General features: G+C 35.7%; 2 protein-coding genes across 3 annotated transcripts in view; both read right to left on the reverse strand.

Annotated features, from left to right (window-relative positions):
* Positions 1–10,050, reverse strand: part of LOC136830794 (uncharacterized) — a 105,433-nt gene extending 95,383 nt beyond the window's left edge. For both annotated transcript variants that reach the window (XM_067090717.1, XM_067090715.1), the window contains exon 1: positions 9,669–10,050. The gene's annotated coding sequence lies outside the window, so the exon portion shown is untranslated. The remainder of the gene's footprint in view (positions 1–9,668) is intronic.
* Positions 1–10,517, reverse strand: part of LOC136830793 (uncharacterized) — a 34,968-nt gene extending 24,451 nt beyond the window's left edge. Inside the window, exon 1 of the mRNA XM_067090714.1 lies at positions 10,058–10,517. The gene's annotated coding sequence lies outside the window, so the exon portion shown is untranslated. The remainder of the gene's footprint in view (positions 1–10,057) is intronic.
* Between the last annotated feature and the right edge of the window lie 1,448 nt (positions 10,518–11,965).

Consider the following 11,965-nt stretch of genomic DNA (forward strand, 5'->3'; position numbering starts at 1 on the left):
CCGTGTTAGCTTTCTGTCTTTCTCTACCTTGATTTGCACCTACCACATTCAACTATCTACCTGGTATTCAATCCCTTTACTGGGTCAACAGAGGAACAGTTTTATCTAAGGGAACCTGCCCAAAGTTTTCTGCTGGAGAACTAAACTGGGAACCTACATCATTTCAAAACTTCATTTAATTGTTTTCCGGTCATGACTTTGTGATCCTTCGTGGTCTTCAAATCACGCTTTTGTCTTCAGCGATTTTCAGGAAGATCTTCTGAAGGCAATGACATTTGTTTTATCGAAGCTACGCCATGTGTGGTCTGTTAAATATGACTAATATTTATTTTCGCAAAATGCAAAGCTGGCGGAGGGCAGATTATATTCTGGCTTGCCGTTTTTGAATACTAAAGTTTTCCTGGCATTGACCACTGATCAAGAGTTTCTTTTTGTGGTGCATTTTCACTAGAAACAAAAACTTGTTTTACCAGGTGAGATATGAATCAAGTGTGAGTTGTTCTTATACAGACTAAAACAGTAAAGATTCATAAGATTTTAGGGTGTATGTTTTAGCTTATATTTATGTCCTCTGGGAAATGTGATATATAGCAATGCAAACTGAATGACTGATAAGAAAGTGAAAGTGCCCATAACCTAAGTCTGGAGACGGATGATTAGAAAGGGTTTTGGTGTTAGTGAGAAACTGAAGAGGCACGAACCTTGAGCGGTGATGCTCGATGGAGCCATAATAATATTAGTATTAATTGTTTTTATCTCTAACATTTTCCAAAACGAAATTACATTTACCTAGAGGAAAAGAAGTTTCATGAGCATAGAAAAATTATGTAAAAGTTTCCTATATAGAATGCAGAGTCATCAACAGCCATTTGTCCGGTTCCACCAAAGAAACCGCTCCTTTGCCTCTTCTTTGACGAGCGCTTAAGCTAACAATTCGTTAACGTATGCACACTGCACAGCCTGGTAGAGGGCTAGCTAGCATCGTCAGTGCACCTCTGGGGTGTACTGTGGGAATTACTGAAGGATATTTGTAGCGTCTCTGTTTTTCCCCTAGCTACATTCACTTCTTAGCCTATTTCCTTTACCTCTATTTTCGCTTCCTTTCTCAGTCTTGCTGTCCAACGCATCTCTAATTGTTATTTCTTATTGAAATTGTGGGGTTTTCTTCCACCTTTAGATCGTTTTACTTCATTTCCATTATTTCCTGGATCCCTTTATCTAGCTGCTCACCCACTCTTTTCACTCTCTTTTGGTGCATGGCTTGACAGCCAAAATTTCATCAATCAACATGTCCAGTTCTGACTATCCAGTACTTGATCAGTAGAGTAAATTCTCTGGTAGTTGACTGCAAGATGGGGTCATGAGGCTGTCACGTTAAGAAATGTGCAAACATATCGTCATTTACTTATAGATTCGTATGAAAACTGAAGTTTTTATCTGTCGTTTTGTTATATGAACATATCCTTTAGACCCCTCATAAATGCCAGCATGCAGGGACTTGTAACTGCTTCAAGGATATGTCTGTTTGTGCGTATGTGTTGGTGCGTGTGTTCAAATGTTAAGCCACAAATGCCGTTTCAGCGACGCAAATCATAACCAATAACATCCCATATCATCTTGTCAGCACAATATTTTTTTGAAAAAAGGTTTAAGTGCAATGTGCCTTGTGGAAAGTTCCTGGAATTTCCTAATTTTTAAAACTTTCAAGTTGCGAAATTACTATAAATAATATTGGCATCATTAGCCATTGTTATGAGATCAGACAACACTGAGTGAATTAAATCAAATCGTCTTTTCATCATCGCATAATTTATGAGCCTGCTACTTTAAAATAACTGTAAATTCCCTTGTGGATTCTTGCTTGTTCATCTATGCACCAGTTTTGGAGGTTTCTTGGTTATGTACTTAATGAAATAATGAAATTCCTTTTTTACTTTGAGGAGGCAACGGCTAAATACTTTTTTTTCCCTCATGTGTTATTATCTTACGAATGTCAGTGGCTTAAGACAGTTTAAATGTGATCAAATTAAGAAACCCCTTGGGAGGTTAGTGCCGTCAGTGCACCTCACGCGGCAAACTGTAGACATTACTTAAGGTTCTTTGCAGCGTTCCTTCGGCCCCTAGCTGCGACCCCTTTCATTCCTTTTACTATCCCTCCGTTCATATTCTCTTTCTTCCGTCTTGCTTTCCACCCTCTCCTAGCAATTGTTTCATAGTGCAACTGCGAGGTTTTCCTCCTGTTGCACCTTTAAAATCTCGTTTATTCTCAACTTCCCTTTCAGCGCTGAATGACCTCATAGGTCCCAGCTCTTGACCTTTGGCCAAAATTTTATGTTACAATTCCATTTCCAAAAAACGTCAGGACACCAGCGTTTGGTCTTCGCTAAACACTGGTTGCCTGTATTCGCTTTCGTCAAGGTCTGTATGCCATACGAAATTTAATTATCTTTAGTAGATAATAAGGCTTTTGTTACTGTTAAAATGTTGACAGATTTAACATGCCCCAGTCTTTCTAAATTCTTACTACCATAATGTAGTATATATGTAGGATTGTTGTGTCTCCTTTCTTCTTTATATTTAATATGCTGACTGAAATGGACAATATATAACTGTTGCATTCACATTTACTATTGTTTTTGGTTTCGCATGTATATTTCATTGCATTACTTGTCTTAGCTAACTTGCTACCTATTTACATATTTTTCTGTAATGCTTTTGATTGTCTTTAGTTCTAATCTTCGCTTCGAATCGGCATTGCTCCTATTCTTTGTCAAAATGCATTCGTGTATTCACTTTTCCCCCCACACATTTGTTTACACATTCATTTAATTAAAGAGTCTGAAAACAATGATTCTTTGACCTAAAAATTGTCACAAAAACTGCATTTTTTGTGGATGAACATTAGTTATATGTACAGTATGTGTGTGTGTGTGTATATATATATATATATATATATATATATATATATATATATATATATATATATATATATATATATATATATGATATGATATGATTCCCATAAGAATTAAGCAAATGAGAACCGGTGTGTTATTTAGTGAGCATCCTACATCTCCGATACTTGTGGTGTAGTAAATGTGAGCCAAATGTATAAACATTTAATTTCTGTATAAGGCCGTTTACCCTGAAAAGCGGTAGCTGCAGAGAAAATGCAGTAATATAGTAGTCATTGCCAAACTCATCGTTCAACGGATGAATTAAGGAAGAACGTCATATATAAAATTTCCACACAAGGAGCTCATCGGCCGTGTGTCGATCCCTTCTCTACTCACTGTCATTCGCTCTATTTTTGCACGCATTCTTGGATATAAAGACCTTTCTGTTGTCACGTCTATCCTACATTTTCGTTGTCTTCTCTCCTCCTTCCTAGCAGCACTTCCAAGTTGTAATCTTTTTAAAAGCATATCATCCTCTGTTCTCTCCACTTTTGTGAGGTACCTCAGAACATTCTAATCCGTCTGTATACGTAAGCCAAGCTAACATTCAACATTCATTGTGTGAATGTCCAAAGTATAATCAGCAATAGCTACCAAGTTTTAGAAGCAAATCTACCTGTGAAATTATGCCAGGAACTTCAGCATTTGCAATTAATTCAATTATAAATTTAATTGACAAAATATAAACAAATTAATAAATATAAGTAAAAACAAATCCTCCGGGCCAGCACTGTGAGACCTAATAATCAGCTCAAAGGTCTGGTAAAACAATTTTAATAATAATAATAATAATAATAATAATAATAATAATAATAATAATAATAATAATAATAATAATAATAATAATAATAATCTACTCGCAAGTTTTTCACCTTTTCAGTCATTTCTACTCCATTTATACTAAGGCTTCAACTTTTTCTTTCTTGTTTAGTCAACATCCTCACTTTGCTCCCTTTATGGAGAGTTGGCTGAGCAATTTCTTCATACCTTGCATCTTTGGATTTCATATACACTCCTCTCCTCCCACCATAACTTTTTTACCTGTTCTGTGACTTAATTCTCGCCCTATCATCTTCCATTATCTTTACTCCCAAGTACCTTTACGAACCAACTAACTTGTTTCTATGCACCTTATTAACGTTCATTGCTCCGTTGCCGTTTTTTATTTACCCTTATGACCTCATTCTTCTTCACATCTACTGTATATTGATTGTTTTCCTCTGGTGAGCACTTTAAAACTTTTATTACTTTTTTTACATTTTCTCTTCACTTTCTCCTTTTAGCACTGTATAATCTGCAAACAGCAAGTGTACAGTCCATTATGATCCATTTTCTTATCCCACAAGTTTGCACCCACATTTATCATCTTGAATTCGCACATTGCTCCATTCATTCAGATATGAAATATTGTGAAGACAGAACAAAGGACACTATTTCCTCAGACCCCACTCCCTCCTCTTTAGTTTTCTGAAAAGAAAACTATTGTGCCGGCTTTGTCTGTCCGTCCGCACTTTTTCCTGTCCGCCCTCAGATCTCAAAAACTACTAAGGCTAGAAGGCTGCAAACTGGAATGTTGATCATCCACCCTCTAATCATCAAACAAACCAAATTGCAGCCCTCTAGCCTCTGTAGTTTTTATTTTCATTAAGGTTAAAGCTAGCCATACTCGTGCGTCTGGCAACGATATAGGCCATGCCACCACCGGGCAGTGGTTGAAGTTTCATGGGCGGCGGCTCATACACCATTATACCGAGACCACCGAAAGATAGATCGATTGCATTTTTACTTATTTTACACCAAACCAGTCACTCCCCCATCCATATATTCAAACTAACTTAGGTTTCACTCCACATTGCTCTGTCAGTTCTGTCATGAACTTTTGCTAGACCTATGTGCCTTACATATAGCTTTTCCCTTTACCCCCAAACGTTTCAACAAACTGTTTCATAACACCCTCTTGATCCACGCACCCTCTTCCCTTATTAATCCTTCTGTCGTGTCTTTCTTTCTCAATTAAAAAACTACTATAAACCTTCGCCAGCCCTTTGTTATTTTTATCTTACACAAAATAACAATTACAGTATTCTTGTTTTGTGTGAATAATACTTATCCAGTGTTATAAGTTCTGCATACTGCATACTGTATATGTAATTGTTTATGTGTGTGTTTTTATACCTACCCATATATATATGTATATATACACAGTATATATATATATATATATATATATATGTATATACAGTATATGTATGTATGTATGTATACATATATATATATATATATATATATATATATATATATATATATATATATATATATATATATATATATATATATATATTTATATTTATATATATATGTGTATATACATAACTTATGTTGTCCTTTCTAGAAAACTTAGTTTAAGGAGGAACAGAATAGCCAGGGAACGTGGTAACGTTGCAGACATTATTATTTCTTAGAATGTAACAGAGGCACAGCCGAGTTTTCAGGGAATACATGGCTTTTCCCATCATCATCTTTATTCTCTAGATAAGTGACTCTGATGATGGGAAAAGGCATGTATTCCCGAAAGCTCAGCTGTACCTCTGTTACATTCTAAGAAATAATAATGTCTGCAACGTTGCCGCGTCTCCTGGCTATCCTGTTCATCATATATATATATATATATATATATATATATATATATATATATATATATATATATATATATATATATATATATATATATATATATATATATATATATATACATACATATAGATATATACATATATATACAAACAAAAATAGTATATAACTTAGCAGGGATTACACAAATAAGTTAAGTATTAAAGGATACAAATTTTCTCAGAAGTCTCCGCTTACTGTGATCTCCATATTTTCAAGATAAGATATTCTAGACTGACAAAGTTATTGAAACAGGATTTGATCTTCTTTCGTTTTGTCCTCATTTTTAGTTTTTTTTTTTTTTTTTTAAGAAAATCTTTATTGTGCTGCGTGAAAGTAGCAGTGTACTGTTGTGGTGCTTTATTGTAAGTTGAAATATTCCTCGATTTTATTTAGAGTTAGCTTATGAAAAATTCGTTTTTTTATAGATGATAATTGAATAGTGATATGAAGCCAAGTGAGAGTTATGATGATTCGTTAGACCTGTAATAATTTGATGAAAACAGATGATGATGAATTATGATTCGTCACTGAATAAATGCCGTGAAAAAAATATGAATTATAGATGAGAATGATAGTAATTATAATGCTTTTGGTTATTGAAGTAAAGAGAAAGGAGTATAAAGAGAAAAGAATTATAATGGAAATACTCATGTTAGACCGACATGTATGGTTTTGAAGTTATTTCGTTGAAGTTTGGACTGGTAAGGAAAAGGACTCGGACTTGACAAAGGGAATGGTTGGATTTTGGAAATATTTGGCAGGGAATTCAGGGACACTGGAGCAGCTAGGTTTTAGATAAAGGAAGTTCTTGGTTAGATGTTATTTTATGACAGGAAGTTTTTACACATGATCGAGTAATGAGCACATATAGGTAACAGTAACTGATAAGGTTGTTTTTTCCTTAGGTTTTAATTGGTTATATTCTAGGATTGTGAAAGTATCAATTGGGTCTTTCTGTTGGGAAGAATAAGGAGATTATAAATGAGAGTCCAACAGAAGTCAAAAGAAACTTGCACCAAATTTTCTACAAGAGATCGTTTGTGTTTTCCACATGTACACATTTCACACGACAGAAAATAACTGCTTTATCATTTAACTCAAGGGACGCAGCCTTTTCTTAGTTAAATTATTTTCTGTTGTAAAACCAAGTAACAAGTTTTGGGAATCTTATTTATTAAACACATTTTCGGAAAGACTCAAGAAAAAGGACCAGAGTACTAGGACTACTCTTTCGATGTTCTTCCAAAGTATGGTGGTGTTTATGAAGTCCATAAGTCACTCATCTTCATGTTTGATGAGGGACTTATCTTCATTTCCCACTTGATACAGTACTGGAATTAAGTCACCCTACAAAGCCTCAGTTCTAGATGGAAACTCAAAGGGTCCTTTCTCCTGAGCCATCCACACAATAACCAGTTCTTATTAATTAGTGGCGCTTCCTTCACAAAGCCATCGTTATTTTGTTCCCTTTGTCTAACCATACCATGTCCGTCTTTCAGATAAAGTACAGGACGTAAAAGAAATTAAAAAAAAAAAAATTCTGTTTGTGGACAGTTTTGTTTCTCTGGAGTTTTGCCCCCAGACTAGATTCCCAAAATGCAAGAACCACCAAATCCTCTTTTGTGGTTCTGAGGAACCCGAGAATCACAACACACAATATCACAAGCAGACGGAAAATCGAACAAACCAGAACACCAGGAATATGTTTACCTTTTTCACACGAAGATTTTAAAGATTTTACCATAGAACCTACCTCTTAATCTTAAAATTAACACTCCTAGAAGAAAAAAATCTTGCAAAATGAAAAATCCATTTTTGCATTCTTTTTTTTTTTTAGGTAAAGGAAAACGTGACAAACAAAAGGAGAATGGTAAAAGAATGATAATAAGACGTGTTACGTAGAGACAATTTAATTATCCTTTTTTTTTTTTTTTTTTTTTTTTTGCATGCTGGTCCTGGCTAGTTGTAATAGTGTAAGCCGCCGGAGGGGTCCGGCAACGCCTCTCTCCGGAGTTTATGGGTCATAAAGGGAGAGAGACCCAGTGTCATGGGCGCCACATGCACGCCCAGTGTAGACAGGATGCAAGTACCACAGTCTTTTTGCATGTACACATAAAGTGCTTGTGTGTGTTTTGTATATGTGTGCATATACATTACACACACCTACAAGTATACTACACATTTACCGTCACAGTCACAAGTTTATATGTATGTATCTCACAAACATCTATATGTTTGTTTCTTACATGCAAATGTATGTTTATATGCATTTCTTCATGTGCATATATACATACATATGCACGCAAGTACCCTCTTCATATTATTAAATGTAGATACACAAATACACATACCTGATTACAAATGTACAGAAAAAATAAATGTAAATAGTGGTACTGAAATTTGTATAAACAGTCAAGTTTTTTCTAATTTTCAAAGAGTGCCTTTATAAACATAGTAAGTGTTTCTCTTCGTAAATTGCGGTTTTCCAATTTTTTCTCAAAATTATATAAAAAAAAACAAAAATATAAATACCATCGCGATACATAACCATTACAGTTGGGTTGCAATACGATTTGTCGTTTCTTTGTTTTAAGTCGTTCTTAAAACTTATTCTGCGATTCTCGTCGTTAGATTATTTTTTTGTAGAAAAGTTTCTTTAATTATCGCTGCTCATAAGTTGTCACGAGTTATCTTATGAAGTGGCTTTGAATCAGATTTTTAACAAGAAAAACTTGAACTTGTTTCAGACTCGGCAAAGTGAACTGGAAGAAAATGTTTTTTGAGGATTCATTGTTTCAAATATCATGTTATTTTTTTTTTAAGTTGTATTTTTCGGATTTAATTCGAGTGAATAATTTGTTATTAAATTAAGTTGCTTTCAAACCAATGTTTTTACTCAGTGAAAGTCAATACATAACTTTGTAGTTAATTCATTTGCCATACGTAATACAAATCACATGGATTGTAAAGTTAATTAATTTGCATTGTTCAGAAAATGCTGTGTTTTCGAAATGATTTCAAATTGTACCAAGGAATAACAAATAAAAAAAAAAGTTTGGTATTAAACTTTCAAATGTTTTCTTCATGTTGGGAGTCACCACATCCCCCCTCCCCCCCTTGCCTGTCAACGACAATTCTCGAGAGATGCCCAAAGTGTGTTGTACTCTCGAGTTATGCAATGCGGATCGATGCCTTGCTCCCTATAAACACTGGATGTGCTTCCCGTGGAAGATACGGCGCATCTTACTACAGTACAAAAACAAATATAATGACTAAGTTTGATTTCATTGTTCCTCATTTTCTTTGTTTCCTGTGGGGACCATATTCTCCAATGCTTGCTTTATGACGCCCATATTGTTAGTTATAAATTATTCATTGAAAAATATAAATTTGAATGAATAACGAAGAAAACATGTTTTGCGTGACATTGTAAAATCATCGGTCATCATACTGAACCTTCTCCCACTTCAGGATGAGGTCACATTTGTAAGAAAACCAGTTTGCACAAGTAAGGAGAGAGCACGAAGGATGAGGGAAAAGGATATTTTATCGCCGTGGTAATTAGGAATGACGATTTGAGCAGCCGTAATGATGATCTAATGTTTATGGCAGAAATGGGTTTGTTGACGGAGTGGAATAGCAGTATGGAGTTGTTTTCTGTCTTCTTGTTTTTTAATATCGTGGTTATTTGTGATAAAAAATGGATATGCCGAGTATCAGTTATGTATATCGGCGATTTTTTGTTTATATGGTGATGATGGCATGGTAATAAATGGTCACAAGAAATTAAATATAATCAACACATTTCAAAACTGCTTAAAGTGAATGTTATACAATTATTGACATGAGACTCGTCGGGCATATTCATTGTAAGTGAATGAATGAACAACGTCTCCAACTGCATTGCGGAGAAAGGGAATCTTAGCATATTGTTCATTGAGAGACTCAAGAATTAAGTCATATGATTAACATGTTGAGTGACATTTTATTGATAAATATTGAGAATTATTTTGTAATATAAGTAAAAAGCCAACTCACCGTTACTTTTTCTTTATCGCGAGTTACATTTCAGAGAACTTTATTGATCCGGTTATTTGTAGATGACACTGGGCAAGGCCACGCCCTTCCAGTTCAAAATCCTGTCTCCCTTCCACTGACACCCATGGCCAAACTAACACTTAAACACTAACACAGAATAAGGCTGACGTTACTTCGTTATCTGACACATACACCGCCCCTATTGATTTTTTCTATTCGCGTCGCACTCTTTTCATCTTTTCCTTAGAATAGTCGCGCAATATATTCGTCAGAGACGAACCAGTATTTCCATTTGGTTGTTTGACCTGATATAATGGAAAGATTGACACCACAGACTCTCCCAGGAGGGAGGTTAGGACTGAACGAATGCTTCCCAAGAGTGAACTTACTTGGAGAGGTTTTACTTGGAGAGACAGGCGTCAGAAGGCTTTAAGAAACAAACGATTCACAATTGGCAGCAGGGTCTTGGCTGGGCTCGCCGAGATCATCTCTTTGGAGCTGAGGTTCAGCTCCTACCGCTGGAGAAGGACGTATCTGTTGTCGGTATGTTTCGCTCTTCAAACTCGCGGGTCTATGCACCAAGACATGTCACACGGAAAGGGAAGGCAGAGTACACACAAATCATAAAGGGGAAAAGAAGGGGAAATTCTGTGCCTCGGTTCCAGTCTGTCACCGAACCTCTCACACACTCCGACCTCAGCTGCTGCTGCCTGGCGTCCTCCCTTGCTGAGGGAAAACGTGATTTCTGGGATCAAAGAAAACGATGCAGCACCAGTGCGGTGATCACCATGGCAACGGGTGTAAACACTTCCAGAGCCTACTAAGCTCTTGGCACCTGGGACAACACCACTGCGGGCTGCGACGGGTTTGTAACGATTTTGTACCGAGACTGTTTAGAGAATAATGCCACTGTGCTCTGTACCTCTGTACACTGCGTGCTCAGTAAACATTGTACGACGGACAAAAATTCCACGGTTTTCGCAGGGGGGACTTTAACCGAGAGTTAAAATGAATTATTAGATTAGGCAGACTTTCCACTGTAAACAAAGGCTCCCCTTTCCGTTCTTTTCTGCCTGTTGCTGGTTTTTATTGCCTGAAAAAACATACTTTAAATAGGAACATCCAAATATGGTATATTTGCAATTCTTTACCGCGCTGGATTTGCTGCAACCCATGATTTTTATATGATTGAATTTAGCAATGATTGCAGAGTCAACTTTTTTTGTTCAAATATACATACATACATACATATATACATATAAATGTGTGTGCTTACGCGCGCGCAAGCATGTTTTACCGTATGCTAGTTTTCCTTAGAGGGAGTGGCCCCAGAAGTACACACACACACACACACACACACACATACACACACCCACACACACACCCCGTAATCGACTGCGAAAGTTACGAGCTGGCATGCACAAGATAAAGAATTTGAAAAATGGAAACAAAGAAAGCACAGTCATGTATTAAATGAATCGTTTTACACACACACACACACACGCGCTTATATATATATATATATATATATATATATATATATATATATATATATATATATATATATATATATATATATATATATATATACAGTATGTATATGTGTGTGCATGCATGCTTATGCTTATGCAACCAAAGTGCAGTCAGGTGAAGACTAATGAGGGACAACGTAGATCAGGACTTAGACAAGGGAAACTTACTAATTTCAGCGTCTTTTATTCCAAAGTTTAGTGAACATACTTTTTTACATCTCTGAATTTGTTAAATAATAATTACAAAAAAATAATCTTTTAAGTGGTAAAATCATAAATGGGTAAAGCGACTAAAAAATTCACGGTTATAGAAATACTTAAAAGTTTTAACCGTCAGCCAATCTTTGGTGACGCGTGAGAAAGACTGAATGACCCTGGGTAAGGCGTGAGTCAAGGTCTATAGATTTTTTCATATCTATAGACCTTGACTTGAGTAAAAGTGTTATCTAAGATAAAGTTCGGCTGAGGAGGTTGAGGTTTTCAACTGGGGAACCGAGTGTTTGACGAACTTGAACTCCAGATTAGGTAGTGCGTGTGGATTTTTTTGTTAGACTTACAATACAAAAATCGTCCTTTCCGATATGAGATCTTTCCTAGGTAGTGACCCCCAAGGGTTTTCTAGAGTTGTTATCTAGGACTAATATTTCTTGGAGGTCATTATCTTTATGATATTTACAGCCTTTTGTTTATGTTTTTACGGTAATCCCCAACGGGCTTATACTAAACACGCCGCAAAGGTGGATGCATACCGTCTTAAAACCCTTG

This window comes from Macrobrachium rosenbergii, chromosome 47 (genome assembly GCF_040412425.1).
Source record: "Macrobrachium rosenbergii isolate ZJJX-2024 chromosome 47, ASM4041242v1, whole genome shotgun sequence".
Lineage (NCBI taxonomy): Eukaryota > Metazoa > Arthropoda > Malacostraca > Decapoda > Palaemonidae > Macrobrachium > Macrobrachium rosenbergii.